Consider the following 18,702-nt stretch of genomic DNA (forward strand, 5'->3'; position numbering starts at 1 on the left):
CCTCCTTTCGTACAGTTGATAGGGGGTTTAGGTGTTGGCTCCTTGCCCTAAGAAAAACTCCTTCAGACTGCTCTAAAGTCTTTTGCTTAACTTTTTATTGTTAACTTAAACAAAGCACATAACTCCTAGTAGGACACCAATTCTCCTAGTTCCAGCAAATAACTTCTTATCAAAGCATTTCTAGTAATAACAATAAAACTTGTATGTTGGGGCACTTAAAACCAAGTTCAGCTGTCCAAACAGTCCTTCCACTCTCATGGTTCATTAACTTTGTTCCATCCTCCCAGTCTGATTAGCAAAACTGCAATCATGCAGCTATTTGGCCTTGCCTCCCAGAGCCCTAATGATGATTCCTGGCTATGTGGTGTTTGGTTTTATGCTAGTAGTGGCTGGAGACACAAAATGGCTGCCTGCTGTAATGTCAAGTTTAATTCTCCCATAACACCAGCTGTGCATGTTCTGCCAGCCTGCTGCAGAGAGCTCAGTTGCATTCCTTTGCCAAAGAATCCCATTGGCATGGAAAGACGTGCAGAGCCCTCTTCAGTTACTTGTGTGGTCCTACATAGAGAAGTCCACGACAAATCTCTTAGATGCCACCAAACTCAGCATGACGCTGGTGTTAACGTTAGCATTGATACCCCTCTTGGCACCAGAGATGCCAGCGTGAAGAATTTGCCTGGTGCCAACCCTACCCCAGGTGCCATTTTCTTTGAGTATGCACGTGTGCTCTGTATACCCAGCACTGTCAGTGGAGTCATTAGACCATGGCTGACAAGAGTTTATGTAACCTGTGCTTAAAAAAACCCTCCAGTGATGGATACTTCATAGCTTCCCTATTCCAGATCTCACTTACCTTTATAATTAGAATGTTTTCCCTAATCTCTAACCTAAAGCTTCCTTGCTGCAGATTAAGCCCATTACTTCTTGCCCTACCTTCAGTGAACATGAACAATCGACCAGTCTTTATAACAGCCCTTAACATGTTTGAAGACTATCAGGTCTCCTCTCAGTCTTCTTTTCTCAAGAAACATGTCCAGTTTTTAACCTTTCTGTGTATGTTCAGTTTTCTAAACCTTTTCATTTTTGTTGCTCTCCTCTGGACTCTCTCCAGTTTGTCCATATCTTAAAGTATGGCACCCAGAATTGGACATACTACTCCAGGTGAGGCCCCACCATTGCTTAGTGGATTGGGACAGTCACCTGCCTTATTTTACATATGACAGTCCTGTTAATGTCTCAGAATATTAGCCTTTTTTGCAACTGCATCATATTGTTAGTTTGTATTCAATTTGCAATCCACTGTAACTCCCTGTCACGGGGCGACGACTCACCAGTGCGGCGCCTCCTGTCAGTCATCCTGGGAATTAGCTCTTCCAGCCAGGACTGCCCTTTGCAGGCCGGTGTCTCACCTGCCGCTGGCCCGTGTCCCTCCTGGACCCCAGTGCCCTTCTAGATTAGGGTTCTGCCCCCTGGCAGTATCCCCTCAGTCTGGGTCTCCCCTCCCAGGAGAATCCCCAACCCCCTATCCCTTCCTTGCCTCAGTGGCTACTGCCAGTCATCGTCTAGCCCCCACTCCCTGGGGCAGACTGCAGTCTATGAACCGCTCATCATCGGCAAGGGGGGGTTGGATCAGCTGCCTCTGCCTATCTCTGGGCTGCCCCTTTGCAGCCCAAGTACCTTTTCATAGGCCTTTAACTAGGCCTGCAGCCTGGGGTTTTGCAAGGCTGGAGTTCCCTAGCTCCTTCTGCCCTTCCCCAGCACTGCTCTATCCTAGGTACCCTTCTCAGCTCCCTGGCAGCCAGGTCCTTCTCTCTCAAGAATCTAGAGAGAGACTCTTGAGTCCTTCTGGCCCACCGCCCTCTTATAAGGGTCAGCTGGGCCCTGATTGCACTGGCTACAGCTGTGGCTGCTTTCCCAATTAGCCCAGCTTTCCTCGCTGCAGCCCTCTCTGGGGCTGCTTTATCCCCTTCCGGCAGGAGTGGGGTTACCACCCCGCTACACTTCCATATAATTTTCTGTGGTACTATCACCTAGCCAGCTATTCCCAATTTTGTAGTTGTGCATTTTAATTTTTCTTTCCTACGTAAAGTACTTTACACTTGTCTTTATTTAATTTCATGTTGGTGATTTCAGATCAATACTCTAATTTGTCATGGCTGTTTTGAATTCTAACCTTATCCTCCAAAGTGCTAGCAACCCCTCCCAGCTTGGTGTCCTTTGCCAATTTTATAAACATACTCTCCACTCCATTATCCAAGCCACTAATGAAAATATTGAATGATACTGGATCTAGGACTGACCCCTTAGATACGCCTTCCCAGTTTGACGGTGAACAATTAATAGCTACTCTGAGTATGGTCTTTCAACCAGTTCTGCAGTCACCGTTATAGTAATTTCATTTAGGCCATTTCCTTCTTTACTTTTCATTTAATAATGTCAAAGTCGCATTCCCCATGGTTTCAGGATTTTTTAACTAAATGAATGGCATTTGTCTATTCCCTACCTTCTCCCCAACTCTTAGCCCTCTTGGACATAGCTACTGCTGCTTGTTGGCGATGGTTTAATTGGAGGTGGTCTCCCATTTTCATAGAGCGCTTGGGGCTCTGCTGTCACCCGGCATCCTGGGGCGCCTGGGTTCCCTGGCGGCCAGCCCCATGTCCAGCGGGGTCCCCGGCTGCCGGGTGGCGTTTAACCATTAACAGAAACCAATAAGCATCAAGCTTACCGGTTAAACTCTTACATCCCTACCCCCCGTCTTCACCTCTGCCTTGGAGTTTTCTATTTCCAGACACTATATAGGCTAGGGAAAAGAAACTGAGATGGGAGAGCATGCTTTCTTACAGAATGATCTGATGGTGACATCTTAGTGCAAGAATGTTCTTGAGCTCCCTTTCCCCTGCATTGGACACTACTCTTCTACATGATTCCACAGCTCATAGGCAGAGGCACCATATCCTTTTAATGTGGCTGCATAGACACAGCTCTTGAAGAACAACAGTTACTAGTAAGTAAGTCCTTTTTTAATTAATTATTGTTTTATCCAATTATTGTGGTTTTGCAGCCTAGAGGTGGTCTTTGGTCAACAAGTTGGGCCATTTTGACATTAGAAGTAACGCAGCCATTCACCATTTAGAGCTAACTTGAATGCAACAGTTTTGTTAATTTGTAGGAAGGAGATTGGAAATGTGTCAAAAGTTCTCACTGATAGCTTACTTAGCCCAGCTGTAACTGCTCTCTAAAGAGCATGCAGTCACAGAATATCTTAAGCATTGGTAGCAGAAAGATTTCCCATGACACTTAGGCCTTGGTTTCACTGTGCATTGAGACAGTGCTACCAGGGTAACTTGGGCAAGAGTGCAGGAGAGCCCTTGCAGCATAGAGCCATTGGGACTCGGGGAATAGGCTTTCCGTGTTCCCCCATCACCTACCACAGGGCTCACTAATACAGCTGCCTAAACAAATAATCAATTGCAAATAAAAGGGTAGCTTCATCAGTAGGTTTTCACCTGCTTTGTGTTGTGCTGGCAATGCAAAGCCTCTGTAAACTCGGATTAATTGGCTGGTATGCTCTTACAGCTTTGTACTGCATGGTGAATCTGCCCTTAAAAAAAATAAAGTTGATACAATCGGTCAGGAATATTGCATGGTTTAATTAATTGGGTTTCTTGCTTAGTGTTCATGTATGAAATAGTAATTTTAAAAAAAAAATTCCCAGATACTCAAACAGTTAAAATGGAATTAAGGTTGAGAATATGTGTCAATAATTTAAGAATAAAAGAGGAATACTGTAAAACCAAACATTATGAGATTTAAGTTTGCATTTAAAAGAAAGTCAAACATGTTAAGGTAAGAAATGTGCCGTAACTCTGCTCTGTAGTAATGTGATGAGGGGGGGGGGCAAACTAAATTTATTTTTATAAAAGACAGATAAAACCAGGGTTTTATCTTGGACCACAAACACTAAATTGCCTTACTCATAATTGTTCGACTACATTGTGTATCACTACAGGGCAGAGCTAAACATGTTTGGGTGGCTTAGTTGTGTTTTTAACTTGTTTGGACTTCTTCTAAGTGTAAACTTAACTCTGAATTTCCTGGATTTATAATGCTTGGCTTGGGAATAACTACAGCATGCCTTCTTTTGTGTATGTGTGTTGTGACAGGGTCGGGCCAGATGGCTACAGGAGAGTAATAGAAGGCAGATATATTAGCCCCAGGTTAAGTAGGTCCCTTTTCCCTGGGTGAGGTAACAGGGAAGGTTCCAGAACAATCAGGAACCTTCTGGAGACAATTAAGACAGACGGGCTGATTTGAACACCTGCAGCCAATCAAGAAACTGCTAGAACCAATTAAGGCAGGCTGGGCACCTGGGTTTAAAAAGGAGCTCACTTCAGTTTGTGGTGCGCGTGTAAGGAGCTGGGAGCAAGAGGCGCTAGGAGCTGAGAGTGAGAACGCGGACTGTTGGAGGACTGAGGAGTACAAGCATGATCAGACACCGGGAGGAAGATCTTATGGTGAGGATAAAGAAGGCGTTGGGAGGAGGCCATGGGGAAGTAGCCCAGGGAGGAGTTGCTGTTGCACAGCTGTTCCAGGAGGCACTCTAAACAGCTGCATTCCACAGGGCCCTGGGCTGGAACCCCGAGTAGGGGGTGAGCCCGGGTTCCCCCAAACCTCCCAACTCCTGGTCAGACACAGGAGGAGTCGACCTGGACTGTGGGTTCAGAAAAACAGCCAAGCTGAGGGCTGCTGTGAAGCTCCAAGACGAGCAAATCCACCAATAAGCGCAAGACCCACCAAGGTAGAGGAGGAACTTTGTCACAGTGTGTAACCTTGAAGTTTCTTATCTCTCTACTTCTCAATCTTAACATAGTGGGGAGGGTTAAAATAATAGAGTCCAGTTTTCAGCTTTGGCAATGCTTCACTATGCCAGGGGAAAGGGAGAGAGTCTACTAGAAAGTGATTGAGAAAGTTCAGTATTTTCACTAGCATATCCAACCTGTTGGACTGGTGTAAGAGGAGCCATCCCGGCAGAAGAGAATTAGCAAATAGTTTCACACAGCTTTACTGTTTTGGAGGTGTTAACTTTGAAGAAAGCTGCTTCATTTTTGTCTTCATTAGTACATTCAGAAAAAAATTGTTAAATTCCGGAGGCATAGTTAAATACTTGGTGAGATGCTGTTTAATTATAATCCTCTCTCCCCCCCAACCCCTCTTTTTAGGATTTGGGATGATCATAGAATCAGTTGTTTCAGATGGGTGAAAAGGAAGAGAACTAATCATTCTATTTCATTGTGGTAAAACAAAATTGCTTGAATTAATCTATAGGCTGTCTAGTGAATGTGGCTCTTAAGATTTGAGATAGGCACTTGCAGCTGCCATACCAGTAGGTGGCAGTATTGGTATACAACTAGAAAATATTTTATGAACAAGAAGGTCCTTAAAATGTATTTTAAATGGAATAAAAACTATATTTCTATTAACACTATAACCAGGGTCTTCCTTGTATGTAAATCCTATTTGTGAGCCACAAAATATGGTTTTGCTTAATTTTATTAAATTTTAGTGAGTGGACTATGAATAGAAAAGGACAATTACTAAATGAAGTTGCAATTTTTAATGTATGGAATTATTTAACTGTAAACTCCATTCAGCTCCCACCCTAGTGAATATACACATTCTCTGGAAGAAGAGGGGAGAAAGTACTTCAATTTTTTCCCCTAAATACTTCTTCTGTTACAACAATTTCATGGAGAGGAGAGGAAAAACATGATGCAGTAACAGAAGGTTGAAACCTTCATTTAATCAAAACAAGATATTCTGCTCATATCCAGAAGCTTTTAAGTACTTTTTTTGGTCTTTTATTTCTTTAGCATTCATGAATGATATGTGTTTGACAACTATTGAGACTAAGGGCATGGCTAATCTTGCAGATGTAGAGCACTTCGAGTTAAACCAGCCTTCCAAGAGCGCAGTAGGGAAAGCGCTGCAGTCTGTCCACACTGACAGCTTCAAGCGCACTGGCATGGCCACATTTGCGGCACTTGCAGCGGCATTGGGAGCGGTGCATTATGGGCAACTATCCCAGCATGCAAGTGGCTTTAATGTATTTTTCAAATGTGGTGGGGTGGTGTTGAGTGTGACAGGGAGTGTGTTGTGTGTATGTGGGAGGAGAGAGAGTGGGTTTTGAGGGGGCTGAGAGCATGTCAGCATGCTGTCTTGTAAGTTCCTCTCTCTCTCACACATGGCATTCCACGCTAATTGTTGCTTTGTCTCGGAGAAGATAAGCAGCCGGCTGTCAGAAACGGAGCTTTCAAAGGGCATTTCCGCAGTCCTACAGCCGATTCCAAACAATGACAAGAGTGGCCACTTGACTTAAGGGGATTATGGAATTTTTCCGGAGGCTGATCAGAGCGCAGTAAAGCAACACCTCGTTCACACTGGCGCTGCAGTCCTCCAGTGATGGCGCAGCAAACATTATTCCACTCGCCGAGGTGGAGTACCAGCAGCTCTGTAGCCGCGGAGTCAGAGCACTCTATATGCCTTGCCAGTGTGGACGGGTAGTGAGCTAGTGCACCCGGGGCTTGTTTATTGTGCTGTAACTCGCAAGTGTAGCCAAGCCCTAAAGTCCCTAGCTATAACAGAATTGATAAATCACATAGTAGAAGTTTAAGCGTCTTACTAATGTGGTGAAAATGTACCTCAGCCCTTACGAGGCAGTAATGCCTGTAAAGAGGAGAATGTTATGTGACGTTATTGAGTTGAACTGGGACCGTATAGAACACTGTTGCAACCAAGGTCATGTGGTGGCACCAAATCTTGTATAAAGGGGGTCAAATAAGGTGTCTAAGACAAGGTTATGGTTTGCTGGTTATGATTATGCTATCTGTTTGCATGTATCATTTTTGTATTTAAACATCTAAGTGTTGGCTCTATACTGTCTGTATTTCAAACTTATGCTATGCTTCTGGGTGACACCCCAGACAAGTTGGTGTCAGCTCTACCTAGCCTGCTTGATGCCCCATTAAGGACCATCATCTATACAAGTGACCCATTGAGAGAAGGCAGACATGCCTTGTGACTCAGCAAGGTATGCAGGGTCCTGCCTATGGACAGAACTCTGAGGTTTTCCCATGCCATGTGATGGACAGCTTGTCTTTGGAACAAAGAAAGAAAGAAAGACCACATGGCAAGAGAATATAAAAAGCTGCTGCAGCTCCTCCATCTGGTCTTCAATCCTGCTTCTTACCTCTGGAGGGACTTTGCTACACTGAAGCATTGAACAAAAGACTGATGACCCATTTCAGCTGTGGATGTACTCCAGAGACTTGATTTGAACCTGCAGTTTATTCTGTCACTGCTGCAAGCCTGAACCAAGAACTTTGCCGTTGCTGTATGTAATTGATTCCATTTAGTCAATTCTAGCTCTCATCTATATTTCTTTCCTTTTATGAATAAACCTTTAGATTTTAGATTCTAAAGGATTGGCAACAGCGTGATTTGTGGGTAAGATCTGGTTTGTGTATTGACCTGCGTATGGGGCTTGGTCCTTTGGGATCAAGAGAACCTTTTTTCTTTTACTGGGGTATTGGTTTTCATACCCATTTGTCCCCATAACGAGTGGCACTGGTGGTGATACTAGGAAACTGGAGTGTCAAAGGGAATTGCTTGTGTGACAGTGGTTAGCCAGTGGGGTAAAACCAAAGTCTTCTGTGTTTGGCTGGTTTAGTTTGCCTTGGTGTGCATAGAAACCCCAGCCTTGGGCTGTAACTGCCCTGCTTTAAGCAATTTATCCTGAATTGGCACTCTCAGTTGGGTCCCACCAGACTCAGCATCGTTACAGCCATCTTTATCATTTGGGAGAGGATCAGACACTTGCAAGAATGGATAAATGAGGCTTATCTGCTATCTATGTCTTTTATGGAGATAAGTGTGTCTTCCCCCATCCTACAACATAAGAAAGATTCTTTGCTCTTGACTTGTCCAGAAAACATCCAGAGCGGGGATCCCATTTGTTCCCTTGGGTCATGATAGGAAAGGATGCTTCAGATTTAGGATGGGGAGCCCCCTTTGAAGCACTGACTAGTTAGTATAAAAGTAAAGATATTTTCTAAGGGAAGGTGCTCCCACGTTGTTCAAATGAGAAAAAATTCTTTTCCTCAGGAAGACAAACGTCTATATAAATATTTTTGAACTGAGGGCCATAAAACTGGCCCTCAAAATATTTCCCCCTCAAGTCGGTGAGAAATTGGGTCAAATTTTTACAGACAAAATGGTTACCATGTACTAAGTGAACAGGTAGGTGGAAACCCAGTCTCCCTTAGTAATCCATTGGTAGAAGTGGAACCTCTAGAACCAGTGCCTTTGGTCATTCACCTAATGGAGGGTAAATTTTAAAAAACAAACTAAAACCAAATCTCAGTGGAAAGGTGCTGACCAGTATGCATGGTCATTAAAAACTTAAGTGGCACATTTGAGTTTTGCCCTGTTGGGGTCAACTACAAGTCACAATGCTGTATGTGTTGTTCTGCTTGAGAGCATCAAGGGGGGGGGGACAAAGTCTGACAGACTTCTCTTGAATTGGGATGAAGCCTTCTCACTGATTTTCCCCCAATGTCCTTGGGAAGGTTATCAAGACTACCAGCATGATTGATCACATTAGCTTGGATGCAATATACCTAGTGTTCAGATCTGCGGTTTCTTTTATCTTTCGTCAGGACCTGTTGCTGCAGTGTGGCAAAGTGGCCTACGGAGTGTTAAGATTTCTTTACCACAGAGAATGGCTCATGGATTTCTATGGTAGTGACCGACACTTCCTGGAAGAGATCAAGACACTCCCGTTGGAATCCAATAAGCCCTCGGCAAGAAAACACTGTTGCCAAGTAGAATGAATTCAAAAGATTTGTTCAAATGGGCTGGATCCCTTCTCTCATCTGGTTCCAACTCTTCTGGAATTTCTGCTCTTTAATGTTGAAGCTCTCTTTAGCAATTGTGATGGCATCTAGTGGCCATTCTGCTTACCTTGTTTCTTTTAGAGGAAACTGTTTTGCCCCACCCTCTGGTGAAGCAGTTAAGACCTTTTAGAGCTTGTACCCTCTGATCAAAGAGCCTGCTGACCCTTGATACTGAGGCCCTGTCTACACTGGCAAGTTTCTCCGCAGTAAAGCAGCTTTCTGTGCTGTAACTCCTGAGGTCTACACACTACCAAGCCACTGATGGTGCCAAATGCGGACAGAAGCACAGGGATTGCTGGGATGTGAAGTAATGAATCACAGGGCATTGGGACAGGACCTACCTAGGATACCTTCGGACCTCCTCCACCTTCCCACAACTCTTAGCGGTAGAAGAGAAGGAGGTGGTCTGTGGGATACCTGTCCAGAGTGCACTGCTCCGAATACCGCTGCAAGTACCGCAAGTGTGAATACACTATTGCGCAGGCAGCTGACAGTGTGAACACACAACAGCGGTTTCCCTTCAACGCTCTCTGAGCATCACTGTAACTCACAGCGCTGTAACTCTGCCAGTGTAGACATACCCTTACTTAGAGATATTGTGCACTCTTCCGTCTCTCACTGAAAGTTTCTTTCTTGATAGCCCTCACCTCTGCCAGGAGGGTGTCCAAAGTACAGACCCTGATGGTTAGTACACCTTGCGTTATCTTCCACGAAGACAAGGAGGTAACGTTGTCTTAGCACATTCCTCACAAAAACTCTCTCAATTTCATTTGAGTTGATGTTCGCTAGGGCAAGCAGACTACATGTTTTTGGATATAAAGCCATCCTTAGATATTTAGATAGGATCAAAGCCTTCAGGAAATCTAAAAAACTGTTTTAGGGGAAAGAAACAATAGCCAGGCATCTCACCTCATTAGTACAAGCGAATTAGGCTGTGCAAGTGTTTGTCTTGCAAAGCCCTTTTGCCAGAACACTGTAGAGCTCCTTACTTTACTGTTGAGGGGGAATGGCAATATCCATGGCATCTCTCTGTATGTGCCTTTATAGGAAATCTCTAGGGCTGTTATGTGAAGCTTGGTCAAGTTTTTCAAAATCTTGCTTTTTATGTTGGATTAGAGAGTAGATTCTAGCTTTGCGGGAGTGGTAATTAAATTGTTGATTAGCATGGCTCCTGAACCACGTCCTCTGGGAGCTCACTGTTAGCTGATCTTCTACAATGGGATTCTATGTTGGCAACATCATGAAGGAGAAATTCCTGTACTCTGAAGGTGCTGCCTCTACAGAACCTCAGTGATATCTTTCAGAGCCCAGCTATATTCTGGATATCTTGCGGTAGAGAGGAATTGGAGACTGCTCATGGACATTGTGCTCTTGAGTCCATGTTCCCAACTGGACCAAGGGTTTTAAGGAGCATACATGCACCCCCAACTGATATTCAAAAAAGCCTGATGACTGCTGCTACCGGTACAGGGTTCTCCTACAGAACAGTTCTGTGGAGACAATGTATTTGGAGAAGAGGAATTATGGAATGTACATTATTAATTTCTATTAGTGTGGCACTTAGAAAATTTATCCCCACATTTCATAAAGTGAGTTAAATCTTCATTGATTCTGCCTGCCTTGTTTTGGATTATGTACATTATGATCTCTGGCTGCTCCCGTGTACTTCCCCTCACTGGTCTAACAAGGGTACCTACTGTCAGGCTTCCAGCTCCACAGTCCTGAGTGGAGACCTGCATCTCAGTCCCTTCTCCCTGGGGTATTTCTAGGCTTCAGTTTCTGGCCTTTACTGTGGTGTTCCCAACAGACAGGCTGTCCAAGCATACCTGCTTACTTTCTCTTCAGAGGTGGTTTATAGTAAAAGCACTGCAGAGAAAACATTAAAAATAATGAAAGAACTTACTTGCATGCTAATAAGATTACCAGGGATTGCCGTAACCCTAATGTAGGCTGTAACTAGAATAGTCCTTCCAAACCCCAACCATGGGTTTCTTTTGAGGTCAGAGGTTTATCACTGCTTCAGCTCACAACAAGCACAGTCATGACATGTTTAGTCAGCCCTTTATACAATTCAGGAGTCTTTTGATCTCAGAAACAACAAAGAGTCCATTGGCACCTTAAAGACTGACAGATTTATTAGGGCATAAGCTTTCGTGGGCTAGAACCCACTTTTCCAGAAGCAGGTACTGGGTAAACAATGTGTTTTGCTTCCAAAGGGGTGGATGCAGAGTGGGTCACTTGCATTCCTTAGTAAACCCACTTTACACAAATTGTTCTGTAAAAAGCCTTTTGAAATTCATACTTTTCTGAGATGACATAAATCAGTCCCCTAGCAAAGTTGTATACAGTTCCACAATAACACACACTTCAAGGAGTACTCCACTATGAGTACTCCACTGTAGGTGTGTGTGCTTCTCTGTGCTGCTGATTGGAGAACTTTGGTGGCAGAGTTTGTTCAGCCCCCACATGCATTGCTCCTTGCATGCTACAAGGCTGGACAGCTGCATGGGTGAATTCTCCTCAGTTCCTTCTCAACCACCCCTGGCTAGAGACTAAGCTATAGCTGTTTCTTTGCGGTTAGTTAACTCTTTTAGAATTGATAATTTTTAGCTTCCCTTGAAGGTTTTCTTTCTTTACTTCATTTACATTTTATTGTGGCCATTGCCTTTTAAAAAAAATAAAAGGACTTCGTCTTTTGCCAGCCCCCTGTGAGGGGAGCACCCCCTTCTTGATAAGGGTATGCCCGGGAACCGGGCTTCAAAAAGTGCCTCAATTACAAGGAATCTATCCCAGTGACTGACGGACACTTGCAGTGTGTTCTCTGCCTGGGAGAGAAACACATTTCACAGAAGTCTGGCTTGTGTCAGCAACTGAAACCCTGATGCAAGAAAAACCTAGAATTGAGCCTCAAACTCCTACTCATGGAGTCTGCCCTTCAGCCTCTGGAGTCCCCCAGGAGCCCTCCCCACAGCCCTCTACTTCAAAAGGAGGTGAGCCCAGGGAGATGCCCGTGAGCCACTCACATAAGGCCTCTAAGAAAAGGTCCAGGGGTCCCATAGTGAGCCTTGATCCAACTGAAAATGATCTCCGGCTCAATCAATATAGTCTGTACCAATGGCACCGAAGCTGTCTAAATCTGGTACCCAGGGCATGCACGGTACTGACCAACAGAGCTAGTTGAGTTGCATAAGAACCCACTGGGCACAGGCAAGGAAGCACCAGTACCATTGCGGCGTGAGAAGCACAAAGATCCACCCCAATTCTGTTGTTATAGACGTCAACACCAGTACCACCTGTGGTACACCAAGCAACAACGGACCTTGCTATCAGGTCCACATCTCCAGCCTCATCAGCACAGGCCTCTCGGCACCAACAACCCCTGCTGGTACCGACACCTTCTGCACTTCTAGACTTCCAGTGCGTGACAGATCTTTCAGTGTCTAATGCACGGGACTTGTGTCTACTCAGTACCGGGCCCCTGGTACTGAGTTCACCCAGAGCCATTGACAGATGAGTTCCTGCCATGCACCGCCCTTCTCGTTGTTGGAGAAAGTGAGCAACAGGATGTGGTTTCCACTGTTCTTCTCCCCCCCCCCACCCCACCCCACCCCGCCCCATAGGGCCCAATTTCACTATGAACATCAGGCATATTGTCAGCCTGATCCACAGCATCCCTGGTTTGATCAGCTGTGGTAACAACTAGCAGGTCCCTTTCCATCGCAATGGCAATACTGGGATCCCTGGCAGGATCAAAGACATCAGTTCTCCCTTAACTCAAAAGTGACCCTCCCTCAGCTGCTGCCTTGAGGGCTTCTGAACCCCCTGAGCCAGGCAAGAGAGGAACTGGAGGCTGAAGTTGAGGAGGCCTGCTTCTTGTCTCATGTGGCAAGGGTGACTGTGATGCCCCCTTTGCCATCTATGACAAATGATTTTAAACTGTTCCAGGACCTGGCATAGAGGGTGGCAGAGGCTCTACACCTGCAGGAGGTGACAGTGTCACACCACAGGCTGGTGGACATTTTACATTCTTCCACCTCATCCAGAGTGGCACTCCCTATTAATGAGTAGGGCCCTACCAAAGTCACGGTCCATTTTGCTAAATGTCACGGTCATAGGACTTTAAAAAATCTTAAATTTCACAGTTTCAGATATTTAAATCTGAAATTCTTCAGTGTAGTAACTAAGGGGGTCTGGACCCAAAAGTGGGTTGTTGTGGTGGGGGGTTAAAAGGCTATTATAGGGGGGTTTTGTGGTATTGCCACCCTTACTTCTGTGCTGCTGCTGATGGCAGCGTTGCCTTCAGAGCTGGGCATCCAGAGAGTGGCAGCTGCTGGTTGGGAGCCCAGCTATGAAGGCAGCACTGCTGACAGCAGCGGCACAGAAGTAAGGGTGGCATGATGTGATATTGCCACTCATTTCTGTGTTGTTGCTGGTGGCAGTGCTGCCATCGGAGCTGGGCTTCCAGCCAGCAGCCACAGAGCATCCTGCTGCTGTGGGAGGTTCCCGGAGGTGGGTGCGACCCATGCAGGGGAAGAGGAAGTCCCGTCCCTCCCCAGCCCAGCCAGGACTATCAGCTGGAGCCCAGTGTACAGGAAAAGCCTCGTGGCTGGGGCACCCTCTGCCCTGCCCCTCCCCGGCTCCAGGTCCCATGCTCAGAAGTTAAAGGGCCCTTAGCTGTGCATGGGAGGGGGGAGGACGATCATGGTGCCTTGGGGGGTTGCCCACATTGCCCCCCGCAGTGACAGCCCCCCATACTGTGCCACACCCACTTCTGTGCTTTTGCTTGCTGTGGTACTGCCTTAGGAGGTGGGTTCCTGGCCAACAGCTGCCACTCTCTTGCCGCCCAGCTCTGACAGCAGCACAGAAGTAAGGATAGAAATACTGTGACCCCCCTACAATAGCCAGATTTCACAGGGGAGACCAGATTTCGCAGTCTGTGATGCGTTTTTCACAGCTGTGAATTTGTTAGGGCCCTATTAATGAGGCACTCCTGGCAAACCCCTGTGTCGGTCCCGCAAACATTCAAGAAATATTACATGTCAGCTAAAGACACGGAATTCCTCTTCTCCCATTTTCTTCTCAATTCAATTATTGTGGATGCAGTCAATTCAAAGGGCCACCACACCAGTTTAAATCCGTCCCTTTATGAGTGGGACAAGAAGCACTTGGACCTTTTTGGCATGAAGGCCTCTTTCTATGCCACCGTCTAGTTCTGCATTGCAAACTATCAAGCTTTAATGGCAAAATACAACTATCAGAACTATGTGAAACTCAGTTTTTATTGAGCAGCTTCCTGATTCCGATAAGGAGCAATTCAAGGCTACAATCAACGAAGATCAGCTGTTGGCTTCAGAGGGTTTTTTTTCCATTTTCAATCCAAAATGAATTATATTTAGCAAGAAAGTCCTAAAGGTGCCAAAAAGTTTCAGATTGTATAACAATTGATATTAACATCTACTTTACCGCTTTACATAATATGTCAGTTATTCTCACTTGGGCCGAAATCAAGATTCAGTGTACAGATACAAAATTACAAAGTTTTTTGGAGATATGTTTTATTAAAGAATCGGATAATTATCAGACATCTGGCAACACGGTAGACTGCTCCCATCCTTGCACCAAGGTTAGGCAAGTACGTACTAGCGTAGATTAGTTAGATTAGTATGTGTTGATACTTCTTTTGTAAGGGTTGATCAATGAGACGCGCTGAGTGCTGCGATTATGGAAAAGTGTGACGCGGGACGCAACATTTAAGATATCACAAACAGGTGTATTGCAAAAAAAAGTAATGTATTTGTTTATTGATATATTAAGATATCGCAAGAGATATTAACCACTTAAGCTCATTTCTCACACGGGCTCCCGTTACTGGTACATTTGTTCATTTGTACATGCTCCCATATCACTCTGGCGGGCTTATTTTATATGTCATCTGTTCAATGGTCTTTTGGTAGCGTTGTTTGTAATTTTAAATTTACTGAAAAAGTTGCGTGCAGCAGGCATATAAATATACAGTAAACATTTTTGCATAAATTAAGTGATTTTTGTGATATATCCAGAGCAATTGGAAAATGTCCAACACAACTTTTGGGGTGAATCCTTAGGTCATTTTAAGAAAAAACGTTTCTGTGAACACGTGTCCTAAAATTCTTCCTAAGAGAGCTCTGTCAAGGATGTGATGAAAAGTTAATGTCTGATTAATATCTCAAAAACGCTTTAATATAAAGTAATGAAATTATGTCTGTCTCTTAGCGTTAGTATGTGCTACCATACTACATCATCCAAAATTTTTGGAAAATTTGCTCTCTTTACTAAAAGGACTGTGCTTGCAATTTGAATCTGCTTTCCTGTTAGTTTATTTTCAACCTTGTAACATGTAGCCTCGTTACTTCCCAACAATTAATGTTGTAGAACAGCGATAGCATGTACTAACGCTACGGCACATACCAAATTTCATTGATATATCTATATTAAAGCATTTTTGAGATATTAATTAAAAACTTTGAAAATATTTCCAATATTTTTACTGCAAAATTTCATAAGAAAAAATAACTTGCAATTTATAAATAAAATTTATATTAATTATGTATATTAAAATACTTCTTCATTAAAACTGCAAGAAACGTTAAAATATTAAAATATAGTTTAATAATAATTTTGTGTTTTAAAAAAAAAAGCGATCATTTTTGTCCAGAAAATCCAAAATAAATTTGAAGTACCTTAAGTGGTTAAGAGATCACAAGCAGGTACATTATAAAAAAATGTAATGCTTTTGTTCATTGCTTTTCGAAAATCATAACAAGAAACATTTGGATGCGGTAGCAGCACAAGAAGATTTGGCCATGGCTTTAACAAAAAAATCAAATCTGCCCCCACGATTGATAACTGATTTATGGAAAAGGATCTCGGTGATGTCTTTACTTTTGAATTTAAAAAGCCCAAATTTGGGAAAAGCAAAGAAGAAATCGGCAATGTGCAAGATGGAAAAGGAAGTGAATGGTGAGCTCAAAGACAAGTGAAGCAAGTGCCGTGAAGAGTTGCAACCTTTGGTTACATTTTACATACCGCCATCCTGAAAACTATGCAGCTCTGGTTACAAAAAAGGGACCAGGAAGATGAGGCAAAACAGAAAGCTGATGCAGCTAAACGACGTTCATCTAGCTTTTTGAAAACTCCTGGAGAAAAGATTTTTTTGCGGCGCTTCATCTGAAAAGAAACTCAAAATTGAGCAAAAAAACTTGACTCATATTTGAAGTCCTCAAAGGTTACAGTCATCAGGGATGCCAATACTTTCCATGAAGGGCTGATGGAAATGGTTTGCTTGAGTTCAACACCGCTCACTACCTTCAGGCTAAAGAACAAAGGATTCCAAAAAATTGCAGATGAAATTGGTCAGCAGCTTGGCGTTTTGACGGGGCACAATGCAGTTCATCATTTAGTTGTCGGCACAGCTGAGCCTTTGTGAAGAGGTCAAGAAAGCTTTGGAACAAAAATTGTTTTACCTGAAAATGGATGTGGCAACAGAAATTTCCTTGTAATCAATGCTCAGTGCTACGAAGAAGGAAAAGATAAAACTGTGGTAAAAACCTTGGACATAATCGACACTGGAGGGCATCATAAGTCTTCGTATGTGAAAAGTCAAGTAAAAGCTATTTTAGAAAAATTTGGGATCAGTGAAATGCAAGTGCTGAGCATCTGCATTGACAATGCAGCAAACATGACGTGTGCTGTCAAAAATTTCAGTGAGGGCAATGAAACCATTTCTACCTCTGAGAACAGGGATGTGGACAGAACTGTCAAAATTCTTGCAAGAAAATGGTGGACAAATTGCAGAAGGAATTCTATCCTCCATGCAGAAATGCGAAGAGAAGCTTTTTGACAATATTCATTTCCTTGCTGGAGTTTGTTGACCCACGGTATCGGATTCTTCTTACCTCAAGGGAAATATGAAAGGCAAAGGAAGGGCTTCTTGATATTGCTCGATGACTCGAAAAACAAAATCTATTGCTACATTTGAACTCGGCGGAAGAGGTTGAAGAAAACGAAACACAACAAAGAGTCATCAACAATTGAATTTATGGTTTCAGAAAGTTCTCATCCTTCAGAAATAGCAGGCTGTTCTCAAACTTCCGTCTCCATTCTGAACTTGTTTGAGTGTCCATCCCTGAGACGTCTTCAACCATCACAGGGAAATGGAGGTAATTCAAGCATCAATTCTTCAGAAGATGACTCCTTCGAAAAGGAATTGGATCAACAAGAAAGACGCCGGCAAGTTTCTGTGATTCATAATTGTATTGAAGCATTATTCGAGAGAAACTTTTGGGAAGATTGGTTTCAGAGTAGCAGCTGTATTAGTCTGTATTCGCAAAAAGAAAAGGAGTACTTGTGGCACCTTAGAGACTAACAAATTTATTTGAGCATAAGCTTTCGTGAGCTACAGCTCACTTCATCGGATGGGAAGATTGTGAGGCGATGGAGCCTATTGGTAGGCTAAAAGTCGTCTGTTTTTGAGGCCATTCACAGCTACCCACACCACATTCAAGCTGCCTGTAGAATTGCTTCGAGCATGCCAACAACTCAAGCTAGTGTAGAGCGACTGTTTTCGGCTTTAAAGTTAATTTTAAATGATTTGCGGCAGGCTGTGAAAGATGACTTGATTGCTGCAATAATTTTTTACAGACTGAATTACGAAGGTTTCTAGTTTGTATCATTGTTGATATTTAAATTGTTTTAAAAGTCTGAATAAAAATGTTTTTTCAAAATTACAGTATGCACTTTTTTATATAGTTAAAAATTAATTTGAGTAGGAGCACGGAGCGGAGTCAGAGCGGAGCTGAAGCAGTCATTTATTGGTGCCAGAGCGGAGCAATTCAAGAATTTGATTGCTCCAAATCCCTGGTTCGTACAGTGACAGAAAAACCCCTTCTTTCGCTGGAGGCTGCATTTATGTAACAGGTTATTCCAGCATAGCTACAGCACTGTAGTTTTGCCACTATATGTATATAGTCCCCGTAACACATACATGGCCTGAAAGGGTTGGGATGAGGAGAGTGTCCTGCCCAATAGATTTTTCTTGTCTTTCTGACTTAAACTCTGGAAGACAAGGACACCATATTTCACCTCAGTCAGCTGGGGGGGGCGGGGGGGGAGCCAAGGACCTCTGGCTTGTTGCTTCCAAAATGCCAGGTATCAACTAAATTACAGCCTTAAGCGCTTGAAGGATTGCCTACCGTGTTGTTGCTGTTGCAGCAACAATTGACTCCAATGTTTCACCTTGTCCTGAAGCACAGAATAGTTAGGAATATATGGCTTGGAGATTATGCAAAGCCAGTTTCTGCTGCTGAATTTCTGCCCTAAATAGCTAATGGCTTGGCTACTACCTTGCTGTTGAGTGGGGGGAGGCCCTACAAAATTGCACAGCTGAGCAGGAAGGAGCCCCTTTAATTTTAGCTGGGCCTGCTACACTGCTCAGCTTTCTCTCTTCAAATACCAATTTCCTGCAGGTCCTGGGGTGCTGCAGTAGGCAGTGGACTGGATGTTGTGGTAGTCGGTGGGTTCGGGCTCCTCTTCTCAAAAATTCCCTCACTGCTGGGGAGGGGGAGAAAGGGACCTATCAAGGACAGAGAAAAATGGGAGAGACACTGCCTGGAGAGAGTCTTAGTAGAACGTTTTGCTTCTCTGAGCAGGTGAGACAGTTCTATGAACAACTCCACCTGTTGGTACTACATTGTGAGGCTAGGAGAGAGTGGGT

General features: G+C 43.9%; 1 protein-coding gene across 2 annotated transcripts in view; it reads left to right on the forward strand.

Annotated features, from left to right (window-relative positions):
• The window catches only part of TFDP1 (transcription factor Dp-1), a 101,087-nt gene that overhangs the window by 31,765 nt on the left and 50,620 nt on the right, over positions 1-18,702 (forward strand). The window lies entirely within an intron of this gene.

This window comes from Lepidochelys kempii, chromosome 1, assembly GCF_965140285.1.
Source record: "Lepidochelys kempii isolate rLepKem1 chromosome 1, rLepKem1.hap1, whole genome shotgun sequence".
NCBI classification, from domain to species: Eukaryota; Metazoa; Chordata; order Testudines; family Cheloniidae; genus Lepidochelys; species Lepidochelys kempii.